Source organism: Fukomys damarensis, unplaced genomic scaffold (assembly GCF_012274545.1).
Source record: "Fukomys damarensis isolate Sample0158 unplaced genomic scaffold, DMR_v1.0_HiC HiC_scaffold_31, whole genome shotgun sequence".
NCBI lineage: Eukaryota > Metazoa > Chordata > Mammalia > Rodentia > Bathyergidae > Fukomys > Fukomys damarensis.
The window spans coordinates 8,218,596-8,230,434 of NW_022900943.1; the positions used below are offsets into that span (position 1 = coordinate 8,218,596).

At 38.1% G+C, this 11,839-nt stretch overlaps 1 pseudogene; it reads right to left on the reverse strand.

The window, feature by feature from the left end:
- Positions 1-11,065: 11,065 nt before the first annotated feature.
- Positions 11,066-11,201, reverse strand: LOC117283863 (annotated as a pseudogene).
- Between the last annotated feature and the right edge of the window lie 638 nt (positions 11,202-11,839).

The following is an 11,839-nucleotide window of genomic DNA, read 5'->3' on the forward strand; positions in this document are numbered from 1 at the left end:
GATTTTAAAGTAAAATCCTCATCCATTTTTCTGTTAACATTAACCAGGAAACACTTTAAAATTATCTGATGATCGACATTCCTTGCTTTTTCTGGATGTCATAGTCTTTAATTCTGTATTTCAAAAGATAAGCTAAATAACAAATTGCTATTGTTATAAAAAGTAACAGAAAACTAAGTAAATGAAGTATTTCTGGAAATAAAAAAATTTTAAAGTAAATATTCTATTACTTGAAATTTTTCTTCTATTTAAAAGAATAAGCAAATTAAGTAAAGATGGCAGCACTACTACGGCAGCACTCTGGGAGCTCTGTCAGCCACTGTGTTTAAACATGGTGCTCAGTGGATATCATCCCTTCCCTCTCCCTCCCTTTCCATTTCATCTAGGTCCACTATGCTTTCTTACACAACAGTTCACTTCAATAAAAGTATTCTAGTCCATAAATTTGCACATTCTAACTTTGTGGGAAAATTAACTGCATGTTTTTCAGAATTCCCAAAAGAGTTTCCTTCATTCCACTGGCTTTCAATGTATCAGGAGTCTCCTCCTAAACCTATCACACTTGCTCAAAATGTGAGTCTCTACTTAACCTAGAACAAAAGCTGTAGCCTTGAGCAACAGCTGCAGGAAACAATAGGTGAAATAAATTAATCTCTACACAAAATACCGAATAATCTTATTCTGAAAGAATGAAAAATGGTATGTATATTTATATATTAGAGCACTTTGCAAGTAACAGAAACCAATTTCAATTAACTTAATTAAAATGGGTTCATTTCCACAAGGAAATAAAGCCATCTCAATGAACTCAAGAACAGAAATGGAATTCACAAACATTATGTGTCTCTTCTCTCTGATTTATTAGTTACACTTTAAATCTTCATTTTTTATCGTTGCAGTCTTGATTTTTCTCACATTAATCTATGCACAGTTGAATGAAGAGCCACAACTCCTGAGATTTTACATCATTGTTCCCATCTGAAATAGAAACCTGTTCAGAAATCATCTTTTTTTAGTTGTGAGAATTTGATTGGCCCACGATGAGTCAAACATTCACACCTCATTCAATTAACTACAGCAAGTGCCAGAGTTGAGCAGAAAGTAGAGTACTGACACTCAAAAAATTGAGGTCTTCCATGAAACAAGTCTAATCCAATGTAACCAAAGAGCTTCCTTAAGAAGTTAACCCTTGTCGACATTTGAAATTCGGGTGGAAATAATATTTCAGAACAAATCATACTCACTCATAATTTATAGCAATGATGGTGGGGGTGAAAACCATCAAAGTGGTAGTGAGGGAAGTATTTTAGGAAAAAAAAGACAAAGTGAAACCAGCAAGTTGTGATGTCAAAAGAATTTTTTTCCCAAATTTTCCCTTTCATACATTCTATTATTTATAAACAAAATACTTTGTAATTCAAAGAAGGTTAAAGCTATATAGTTATCTTTATATTAACCTTAAGAGAAGTGTTTAAGAAAAAAATACATAAAATTAATGAAAACATCTGCCTTGAGTCCTGTAGCATTTTAGTCAATTAATCAGGCTTGAATGGTCCCATCAGTTTTAGGTGCAGGGTAACTGACTGATGTGAGAGGCGTCCAAAAGGCAGCATAGCAGGCCCCTGGAAGGGGATTTGTAGACTAAAATCAGTGTGTGAAGTCCACCCCAAATCTGCGGTGGTCAGGGCTGCTTGCAGGATGCTAGTGAATGGCCTCCATACCGTGTGTTTATTCACAGGTCTCCACCTTTTATACCAGGAGGAGCTTGGAGACACGGAGAGCCCCAGAATTCCAGAGGGTGTCCTGGTGCTGTGAAAGACTTCCTCCCCTTGGAACACTTTATTGGGCACTTCCGTTGTGTGCCAGTAACTGAGCACAGAGACGCACATCCAAGGGCAGAGAATTATTTTGTGTTTCTAAATTTTTTTTCCTTTGGTTTGTGGTTGTTTTAAAGTGAAGCTTGAGCAAAGACAAATCAGTGACGAGATGGATAAAAACCAACAGCCGTCAAATGGCATTTTAATGTGTGATGTGGAGGCTTCTGTTTATTCTCGTGAAGAGCGGCATTGCAGTATAATTACATGCGTCATCTCCAGAACTAGCTTCTTAGGCCTGGATACAGGATTAAAACAGCATCACTTGGCTAATTTCTTAGCCTCTCCCAGTCTAGCATCTCGGCCAAATAGGTGTTAGCTCAATATTATCGCCCCTTCTCACCACATTCTCACTCTCTGGGCAAAATCAGCTTAAGAAATTCGCATATATGCTTCGAGAAAAGTTTTTGAGTGAATGCTTGTTAAGGACGTATGTTTAGATGAACCTCTATTATTAACCTCAAAAGAAGAATTAATTTAAGATTGCTTTGCTATTTAAAAAGGGTGAGAGAGGAACTGAAAAGAGCTTTGTGCTTACATATTTCTGCAGTTAGGTAAGCCTGTCAGTGTGAGTACATAGATACAACATTTCTGAGTCAGGCTAGGAACTTCAAAATGAAATACCTCATTTTTGAAAACAAATTTTGTCATTATCTATTTTCCATAAATTGAAGTACACACAGTCTTTCATATATAGCAAAGCTCTATTTAGAATAAAACACTTAGAATATGTATATATAATGTGGGATTAAGCTTATTGTGCCAAACTGAATGACTTGAGAGCTTGCAAGTGGAGTGTTAAACACACTTAAGAGTATGTCTCGGTAGGTGGTACAGGCCTCGCCATCTGGTCACTTGACTCCTCCTTTCCAGCACTTTTCCCTGCTCTGGTTTCAGGCTGTCATAACCTAAGCATCTTGAATCTGCCACAGCCTTCTACCACGATGTTTGAACCTTGGAGTCAGCCTACAATGGACTAATCCCCAGAAACCATAAGCCAAAGTAGATCTCTTCTCTTAGGTAGTGGGTGTTTGGTGTATTGGGTATTGCATCTCTGTGATGGGAAAGCTGATTAATATAGGAGAGCAAAGCCAGAGAAGCAAGGCCAGTTTTATGACTGTACTCGACCATATGACTCAGGACCTTTGGTACAGGTTTTGAAAGGGTTGGAGACACAGGATAGTGCCCTAGACTATTCTAAGCAGAGCTTGATGGAAGACACTAGTCACAGCTCAGAGACCAAAATGCTGATAGGAATGTGTACAGTTAAGACCAAATTCATGAGGTTTCAGTGCAGACTGAAGATTCTTCAGGAGTTGAACTATAGACCTTACATTTTACACTCTGTCAAAAAAAAAAAGTCTACATTTTGTCCTTATTCTGAAACTTTGAAGGATACTTATGAGGGATTTTGGACTAATTGATCTGGCAGAGAAAATTTCAAGACAGTACAACATTCGGGCTTTCACGTAGTTACTGCTATTTTTATCCAGATTTATAGTAAGAATAGGGGCAAATAAGTATTAACCCAATAGGAACCATGTGTAAAGTTGGGGCCCAAGGAGGTGTGGCTATCAAAAAGATTAACACAATTAAAAATAAACCAACTGTTATGTGACTGTGCCAATCCCTTAAGATTTGCATAATTATTCTGTACCAGAAACACGAAAAAAGGAAATCAAGCATTTTGGAGCAGAAGAAGAGCAAAGATTTCTTGAGTTATCTCAGAAAAGAACAAGACCCTACTCATCGCAGGCTTAAGGATACAAATGTTTAAACATTTCATTTTCAAAGAGAGTGCCTGGGAATTCTGCTGTATGAGGACCTCCTGGGAAATTGGTTTGTTGGGATTTCTTTCACCATATCAGCCATCCAAGCTCTCAGAGGTTGCTGCATCTATGGTATAAGGGTCCCAGCTACTCCCTCATATGACAGCAAGCTTGGAATCATCCATGTGATGCTAGTTTTAGTGGCACCCAGAAGGCAAGAGCCAAGGATGGGGCATGGAGGCTTACACCAAGATTTCAAAAGAAGACCTGGAAGGCCAGGCAAAGAATCCCTGAGAGACTAGTGCATAAAGCTAACGAGAACTGAAGCAAGCAGAAATATATGGGACATGAGCCATCTGTTGAAGATGGAGGCTGTGAGGAGAGCCAGCTCCACTGAGACAACGTGTGTGCAGCCAACTCCTAGCACTGGGGGTGGGGCTGCCCCAGGCTTCCTGAACTCATGCTACAGCCCCCAAATATCAGGTACTGAGCTGCAGGAATTCATGATGCCTTGGAAGGCTTAGTCCTTGCTTTCATCTGATTCTTTTTATCCTTCTATTTCTCTCTTTTGAAATGAAAATATTTACCCCATGACATTGTACCTTGGGATGATGTAACTCGTTCTTCGTTTTTACAAAGGTTCATAGCTAAGTTTGCCTTGAGTGTGGGAAAAGTCTCTGACTTGTACTTTTTGAGAAAAATATTTGGGGGAAGGGATTGTTGTGTTCCCAGCTGTATTCCAGGTAGTTGTAACATGTTAGATGAAATCATTGGCACTTTGTTTCATTCGTTTGGAATTTGAGCGTAGTTTAAGGAGATATGTTTGGTTGTAAAGTTGGCAGTAGGCAGAATGGGATATTTAAGTTTAATTGTGTCAGCTTGATTGGTTTGAGAGTCATGGAGGGGATTATTAAAGAAGACATCTTGGTGTATTCAAGTGGGTCACAGAGGCATGGAATTGTGTATTATGTCTATCAATTCAAGCCACTTCTTTTTGGGATGATCCCCCTGCTCTTGTTCCTGGTGGCCAGGACCTGGCCATCTTGGCTCCACTACTTACATCAGTAATGACGCCTATGTGTTGGAGCCAGCGTACCATGCACTGAACTCTCCACATCTGTGAGCTAAACTAAACCTTTCCTGTCACAGCTTGTCTCAAGATGTGCCCCTCAAGCCTCATCAGATCACAGGTGGGACTGTAGGGAAGTGGCTGGATCACAGATGTGTGATGCTGAATTAGGGTGTATGATGCTAGTATTAAGGGTATATGATAACTAAACTGGCTTGGCATAGTTCTGGGTGTGGATAATGGAAGCCCCATTCTGGCTGTAGGTGGCACCAATCAATAGGTTTATAGCCTGGATGAAATATGAAAGGACACTGCTCACTGCCTTCAGCCTGCCACACCATGAATCATTTCTCCTCTCTGACAGCCCTCTGCTGTGCCAGCCTGCCTTGGAGGCAGCCAGTTATAAGCTAAAATCTCTACAAACTGTGAGTCAAAAGTAAATTTCCTCCTTTAACTTGTGGATGGTATTTTGTCTTCACACTGGGAAAGTAACTAAGAAACCTCCTCTCATTTGTGAGTGTTGAGTATCTTGTCCAGCAATATGAGACCAATTTATACACTTCATTGTTTAATCAGCGCTTTCTCCCTGTCTCTTAATTTTTAGCAATGGTTTATAATCAGTGTACTGTAGGTAAGAGAGGAGTTGCTCTTAGAACAATACTAAATGAATACTCCACAGTCTTCAAATATTTTCCAGTTCACTGGCAAATTCAGCTGGCATCCTTTGAAGGGGAGCACAGTACCTGATTGTAGAAAAGCACATTAAGTTACACTGAGAACAAACATGGCCGGCATAGCTACTATTTGTTTATAATTTAATTTTGCATTTGCATGAAATGTTTCAAAGGACACTGTAGAAAAATATATTAATTTGTTAATATGAAAATTCTCTTAGGCTGGGGATTTAGCTCAGTGGTGCTCCCACCTTCCTCACTAGCACAAGGCTCTGAGTTCAATCCCTGGTATCAACAAAAATTTAATTGAAAAGCAAATCTGAATGCTTATCTATTAGTACGTAGTTTCTAAGGCTCTTCTCTCCTTTTTTTCCACTTGACACTAAATTTATTGACAGTTTTTATAATGCTTCATTTTGTCAAGGTGTTCTTCCTTTGCCATTCTACATGGTTTTGTGTACCTCTAAATCTTTAAATTTTTCTCCAGTGGCATCCTTTATCTATCAAGATAAGCAACTCCTTTTATCTCAAGGCTTCTTGGCTGAGAGGTTTGACGAAACAGAAGAGGGGTCAGCACAGTCCTATCCTTTAGAAGACTAGTTGATATTTTGTCATGGTTTTTCTGCATGTGATAGGGGAGAAAGATTCAGGAGCAGCCTGCTGCCTTTCTCTTCCCTTCCCCTAGGAGCTGAGCGTTTTTGTGCGTTTCCTTGAGTAAAGGAAAAAACACACAGGAGAACAGTTCTTTTGTTTCACAACTAATCTTCCTTTCTAGTGTTTTAGATTACCACACAAATAGTTATCTGAATCACTTCAGAAATTGCTTCTGAGTGCACACTGAGGCCTTAATAACACAAATGAATAATGGATTTGGTTTTGTTTTTAAGGTCACAGCATTCTCTTTAGACTGTCAAAGCTTCTTTATCTTGTCTGCAAATGAAAGTTACAGAGTTTCTTACATCTACTTCATTAAGCTTATTCCATGTACTGATTCTTATCTGCTTTATGACAGAGAAAATTTGGGTTATCCCTATTTATATTTTATGTACATACTACAGTTAAGAGAAAAGGATGGCTTTACAAGAAACTGAGCATGAGACACCCTTTCAATGACTGCCTGGCCATCTGACAGCTTGATAATTAATCTTTCTGAGTTTCATTTCTTAAATCTACATTTTCAAAGAAGCAGTCCATTTCCTTAATTCTGGTGTCTTATAGACAATAAAAACAGCTTAGGCTCTTTTAAACCTTCTCATACCACTGTCGCCTGACATTTCTGTGCTTCAAAGTTGGCATCTATGACATGGGAGAATAAATGCATTCTCATCATAGGGTTGTTATGAGATTAGAATGTGTTCTGTGATGCACACAGTGTAATACTGCAGAATACAATGTAAAGTTCTGAGAACACTCCAGACTCACAGTAGACATTTTTTAAATGTTACCATATCCTATTATGTTACAGTCAGTTCAGTCAAGAGGTTGTGAGGTTCCTTCTTGCATATTAGTCCAAAAGGAAAATACCACAAAATGTATATTTCTCATTATATTATGGTTGGAAGCATACCAGAATTATCAGTAGAGAAAAAAAAAAGCTTTTTCCTAGGCAAAAAAGTGAGGAATCCTCTTACCATCTGATCTGTGCACTTGATCTTAACCAAAAGGCTGAGAAGTGGTAACACCATCTGATCTTTAAATGAAAGTGTTGAAGCAACACAACAGACTCTACCCTTGTGGTAGCTTTCTGTTGTTATTGTAACAAATTACAAGAAACTCAGGGTCTCAAACAACACAACTATATCATCTTACAGGTCTACACACCAGAGGTTGCACTGGGATAATGTCAGGGTGGGTTGTATCCAGCTGTAGACTCCAGGGAAATCTACTTCCCTACTTGTGCATGTTGTTTTCTGAAACTATTTTCTTTCTTGATGTTGGCCAGGGACTCAGTCCTGGCTTCTAAAGGCTTCCAGGATTCTTTGGCTCAAGTGGTCCTATCTCTCCAACTTCAAAGGCAACAAGTACAGGTCAAGTCCCTCACTTGCCAGATTCTGTTGCCTCCTTGACCTCCTTGGTCTCTGATATGGTCTTTGGCTTCCTGTTTCATCATCTTTAAGGACTCACACATTTAAACTGCTCCCAGATGACAGCCCAGGGTCCCTATCCTTAATCAGATCTGCAGCTCATTTTTCCAAGAAGGTAACATTCACAGATGAAGGTGTGTATATTTTTTGTGGGCCAAATGGGGCATTTCTCTGCCTTAAACATTCTTTATTTTTCTCTTTGTTGTAATGACTTCTTCCAGAGTCCACATTTACAATCATTCTAGGTCATTTGTTCTTCTATGTGCACCATACTCAGCTGGAAATCTTTCTTAAAAACACATTCAACCCCAGGCCATTATCTCAGAATTTGTAGGAATGAAGATATTCGATTTACGCTAGATCACATATTGTAACACATCAGGTATACTCCTTGTGATAGTTAATCTTGACTGGCAGTTTGATTGGAAGATGCAGGGAAGATCAGTGAAGAACAATTCTATGTGTGTCTAGGTTGATCATAGAAGGACAACCTTGGGTACTATGTCTTCTCATTGGTCCCTTCTCTCTGGTGCTCTTCACTTCTCTTTGTAGCCCAGATACCATGAGTTCACCATATTTTTTTCAGCTATGACCTTCACCATGATGTTCCTGCCTTGGAGCCTGCAGACCATGAACTGAATCCCTGAAACCTCCCATAAACTGTGCCTGGTATTTTGTCTTGGCAATGGAAAAGCTGATGAATTTACACCTATTAAAGTTTTTGTAATAAAATCTAAAATTACCCAGCTCAAGTAACTCCTTGTGCAGTTAATTTGAGTGCTATAACTTACAGACACTTGAGTCTTGTTGCTCAAAGTGTGGTCAGTGAACCAGCTACAGGAGCATCAAAGGGAACTTGTTAGAAATTCCAAATTGTGTCTTCCAGGCAAGAATGGAATTCTAATTGAAAAAGTCTGTGTACAAGATACTGCATTTTACTCAATGCCTCAGTGATGCTATTTCTGCTAGTCATAGGCCACAGTTTGAACACCAAGGCTCTGGAGGATTAAAACTATACATAAAAATAATATCAAAATTTATATGTCTCAACTGGGTATGTATCATTAGCTATATTTTACAGGGAAAGAAAGGGAGTCAAAGCTCCATAAATTAAATTCCTTGTCCCATGCTGGGTGGTGGTGGTAATAAAACTAAGATGCTAACACTGAGTGATTCATCTGTATTCTTCTACCACAATATCCCCTTCCAGGATGGAGTGATCAGCAATGCAGAGGATGCTTATCTGACACCATTTTCTTTCATTCCCAGTTAGAGAGAAAAATTCAAGATAAGGCAAATATCTAAAATCTAAATACTATTTGTTTCTGCTAAGAAAGCCATACATAGGTTTAATTTACCAAATTTGGGACTAGAAAGGCAAATCATTTTTGAGGAAGACTACAAAGATTATCTTTTTTCTCTTATTTTCTAGGCATCCTATCATTTTTTAAACCAGTTTAATGGAAATGTAAGGAATAATGAAGAGATGAGTGGATTTGGGTTTTAATTTCTTAGCATTTCATGCTCTTTGTTTGATTTCAAGTACAGTTCATACCAACAGCAACAAGGAACATAATTTTTTTCCTCCCTAACCCCATCTGGAGATTTCCAGCTGAGATTACAATTTTCTAAGGCTGGAGGTAGATATTATCAATTACCAGGTGCTTCTTAGCTAGATAATTTGAGTAGCTTTTAATGTCTTTAAATGCCAAATGATTGAAGATTAGTACTAATTATACATAACATATTAAGCTACTATACATCTCAAATGTAATAGTGACTAGCAGCATTTTTTGAATTAGATCAATATTTAGAAACTCATTAAATAAGCTTTTCGTGTCTTAATAGTGAATTACAGTTTTGACTTCTGTATCACGAAATCATTTTATGGCTTCGGAAAAAAAATATAAATAAAGTCCCTTAACTTTCTTCATAAAATTCTTAAATGAAGAGGAAACTAAAATATTCACTTGTTATTCTTATTAAAAAGTTGCCAATTGTCTGCAGTGAAACAAATCTTAAAATTAAAACAGCTATAATTTATGAGATTTTAGTGTTTAAGCATGTATGTAACACTCTAAATTCAATCATCGCTTTTCAAATTTAACTAGAAAGATAAAAGATAAATGCTCAAGTTTTTGAAACTGGCTGGCCATAGTCATGATTAATAAAGACCATCTGCAAACTTGGCGCACTTGAGCTGACATGGAAGATCCTGTAACCCATGTGCCCAAGAGGGACTGGCATCATGCTATGCAGATTATGTAGATTGCCTCATTTAATTGTCATAATGTACTTTTATATTACACTTGTTTCATAAGAATGAGAACTGGTATGGGTGGGGGATTTGGCTCAGTGATTCTGCTGCCTGCCTTGTAAGCACCAGAGCCTGGGTTCGATATACAGTACCACACACACGCACACACACACACACACACACACACACACATACACACGCAAAATGTATGAGAACTGGAGCTGATCAAAGGGTAGAAAACAGTTTATTTGTGGACTTTAAGAAACAATCCGTAATGGTTGGAGGGGGTAAAAGGAGGCCAGGGGATTGGGAATTAAGAACCAAGATATATCATGTAAAGGTACAAGATCCCAATGAGGAATGGAACTGTAATTGCATACTTAAAATGTACTAATAAAGAAAAAAGGAAATAAAAAGAAGCAACCCCTGCATATACAACTCCAAAGTTGGTTTATTTTCATTGATCACAGTACCTTCTTCAGAAATGAAGAACTAACTATTCTTTAAACTTATCCACCCCAAACACAGTCTATAATAAGATACTAATTTATTGTTTTTTTGCAAAATACTTGTTTAATGCTTAGTGTATTCAGTCATTGTACCAAGATCAGTGAAGGAAACGGGGTTTAACAATAAATCTAGAAGCTAGCTCTTGAATGAAAGCCACTTCTCCCCAGCTCCAAGGTCTTAACCACTTCTCTGTTCTGATCACAAGGTGGTACAAGGTGTAGTACAAAGGACCTAGCAGATGTGGAACCACTTTTGATTTGCAGTAAGAATAACTAAGAGAGGAGACAAGAGGCTGACACTGGTTTGGACCACTAAAACCAAACTAGAGGAGTTTTAAGGCTGTCCCAAATGCGGTTGCTACCATTGTTGTCTCCATGAATATCGGCTCAAGAATCTTCATGGGTCAGTATTTGTGTGCTCCAGTGATGTTTCCTAGTAGAAAAACCATGACTTTAGAACGACTCATGAACGTAGTTTATGAAAATTTAGTGAAGTATTTCTTGGTTAGCCTCCTGGGAATACTGAATACTTGTATGAAATGTTAGAATGTTAGAGGCTAATCTGAGAAATGAGTCATGTTACTACTACAAATGTTATATTAAGTAATTGTCAAACAATTTTTCTCTTTTCTATTTCATACAGATTGCCTTCAGTTTATAATATTTCCTCTTAGAATTTTCAATTTTATGATTATACAAAATGATAAACATTTGGTAGAAATCATAGCTCAAATTTTGAATACTGATTTTCTCTAGGCCTAGTGATCACTTTATGATGCTCCATGATGATGCTGTACAGTGTTAGGGAGGAAGCCTCCAATAAGCTATTTCATGGTGAGGATACACCACTTCTACTCAGTGTACTCTTGCAAAGCTATGCAGCTCTGTACATTGGATAAGTATTTTTATTGAACTGATAAGAACAAATGCTACACTTGATCTTAGCCAAAAGACCAAGAAGTGATGGATAAGTATTTTTAAATGTATAGTCAACTTACAATATTTTTAGTTTATCATTCCTTACTGCACTCTAAGCCTATTAAATCAAGGGCCATCTTTAATATAATATTGCTCATCAGCTTTTTCATCCTTGGGACAAATTTCCTGGCATCCTTAACTTAAAGGAGGAGAGGTTTAATTTGACCCCTGCTTTCAGAGAACACAGTCCATAGGCTTCTGGTAGAAACAGCATGGCAGAAAGGTGAGGTGGGACAAGGCTGCTTCGTTCATGACTGCTGGAAATCAGAGCACAGGTGGAAAATGTCAGAGAAGGAGGAATCAGCAGCCAGATATTAATACCAAAGGTCACACCTCCATGATCCACTCAGACACAACATTCCTCCCCATTTGTGTAGTCTCCACAGAGGTCAACTTGCACACAAGTGAAATCTCCAAGATTGATGAATTCTGAGAAAATAGTTTTCCCCTGAGGTTTTCCTGCATCTGCAGATTGTTGGGTTCCTGAACCGAAGTGTACATTCCACTCATGCTAGACTACTTTATTTATTGACCCCCCCACAAGGTATAACAGAAGAATAGTGTGCCTGTCATGAATCCAAGCCTCACAGTCTCCTCAAATGTTAACAAAGCAAGAATTATACTG